Genomic DNA, 2,500 nt, shown 5'->3' with positions numbered 1-2,500 from the left:
TTCATTTAAAAAGTTTTAAATTGCTAATTTGTAGAGTTTTAATTGCATTTACTGTTTAGGACTACACACTCAAGTGTGTTAACCTTTCCTGTGTTTATTTACTGTATTATTGCATTGTTTAGCCTGTTTCAACAAAAAAATACTATCTTGTTTGCTTGTTTCCCACCTTTTCTAGCCAGTCCATATCTCAGGCTTTGCTTGTGTCAGGACTTTATTTTCTGTGCTCAGAGCTGTCCAGACCTTGCTGTGGTAGAGGGAAGTCCTACTGCTTACCAGTGGGACTGGTGAGCATTGTACTGCCTATCTAACGCTAGAGGAGTGGTTTCCAGCTCTGAAATTGTAATTTTATTAGCCTTTTTGGGCTGATTTCTATCCCTTTCAACTTTCTGGCTTAAAAACGTGTTTGTTTGCACATTTTTCACATCGTGCAGCACTGTGAGGCTACAGTTAAACTATACCAGGTGCCAGAAAGTCTGCTCTTCAAATTTTCCCTTAGAACTACCTGGTTTCTCAGTAGTAGCACTAAAATCTGAACCCCTGTGACTAGCACTTGCTCTAGAACCTGCTGGAAAGCACTAGGAAGCCTGAAACTGATTCAAGTACTCAGCTCTACTTGTCAATAAGGAGAAATTAATCATAGGCACTAAACAGCCTATAATTGCAAAGTACCTTGCAAAGGTAAGGGAAAACAGCTCTTAAACTTTACAAAAAAGCACTAAAACAGGCATGTCCAAGGATCAGCTTCTGGTGATTTCTCCTGTCCACCTGGTGAATCTGGGCATACTGGGGCAGTGCGGCAACTGCCTCATGTACACAGACAATCCTCTCCTCCTACCACCCAACACTACAACCTGCGAGAGATGCACTTACATAGCCAAACTGAAAGCAAAGCTCTCTCCGGCCAAGATTGTGCTAGACAGTCAAGAGGAGAAGGTTAACACCTGCATTACACCTCAAGCAACTCATAGTCCTTCAAAACCCACACCATCAACACCCACACATAACAAGACTATACCCACATATGCAGAGGCCCTTAACATTAACCTGCCAAAGCAACAAGGACCTCCGAAGCCGAAACCCAAACAAACACCAGTCTTAACCAAAGTGATGCATAGCTTACAACACCAGTGTGCCACCCAACAACAGCCCCTAAGGCAAGACAATGTACCCAACACTTTAGTCATAGGTGACTCTATAGTCAGGCACACTGATGTCCCACTCACCAGGCTGAACAAGGAGAAAATTACAGTTAGCTGCCTGTCGGATGCCAAGATCTGCCACATAACGCACGCACTCAATTCACTCCACAACAAGTACAAATACGACTCTGTCATTGTCCATGCTGGAGTGAATGACTTGAGACGTACCTCCCTAGACTACATGAAAAGAGACATGGAAGAGCTCTTGGATCATGTGACCCAGGCAGGTATGACCCTAGCCCTGAGTAGCATCCTGCCTTCGCCCATAATGATACCACAGTGTAAGGACAAAATGATTGACTTCAACAATTGGCTAAGCTTCTGGTGTCATTCAATGGGGATCCAGTATTTATCAGCCTGGGAAGACATGACCGACAAACCACGATGCTTTGCAAGAGATGGTCTGCACCTGTCACCTCTGGGATTCAGGTTACTGGCTAAAGCTCTTGCCACCCCTATAGTGCCTTTTTTAGGCAATGTTCAAAGAATAAAACCACCACTGTAACAGATACAAGTATGCAAAATCTGAAGGTAATGCTACTCAATGCTAGAAGTCTAAACCTCAAAATGCACTCTCTCGAGGCACTCCTAAAAATGGAGAACATCGATATTGGTGAAGTAACTGAGACCTGGTTCAAGGCTCCAGAGAGCACCCCTGCAATATCAGGCTACAATTCTTACCACACTTTTTGGCCACAAAACCAAGACCGAAACACTAAAGGTGGATGAGTGTCCATATTCACCAAGGATATTCACACCTCCAGGCTAGTTGCCCAACACAATGCATCTGAAATTCTCCAGGTGCACCTAACACTAGGTAAGACTGCAATCCAAATTGTTGCTTGCTACAGATCCCCCACCATGCCCCAAGATTCTCACTACACCTTTCTAAACATACTGGAAAATATTAAGATACAACCAAACACGCTAATACTGGGTGATTTCAACTACCCTGCCATTAATTGGGAAAACTACTCGGGTACCAACTCCTTTTCCCAACGGTTCTTGGAATTCATAAATTCCAGCTCCCTGGATCAACTAATCCATTGTCCCACCAGGGGCTCCAATATCCTAGACCTGGTCATTACTAACATGGGATATAGATGCTCCACACCAGTGTTCACCCCCTCATTGGTCAGGTCTGACCATAAGAAGATCACCTTTGACATCCCCATCCCACCCCCCAGTAAGGAGACCTCCTTAAAAAACTTCTCCAAAGCCAACTTCATGCTACTGAAGTCAGAAGTGACAAACTTCACAACACCCACACAGACGGGATCTGGAAGTTCGACTGCAGAATC

The sequence above is a fragment of the Protopterus annectens genome, chromosome 3.part0 (genome assembly GCF_019279795.1).
Source record: "Protopterus annectens isolate FY-2018-M chromosome 3.part0, PAN1.0, whole genome shotgun sequence".
Lineage (NCBI taxonomy): Eukaryota > Metazoa > Chordata > Ceratodontiformes > Protopteridae > Protopterus > Protopterus annectens.
This window is presented reverse-complemented; position numbering follows the sequence as displayed.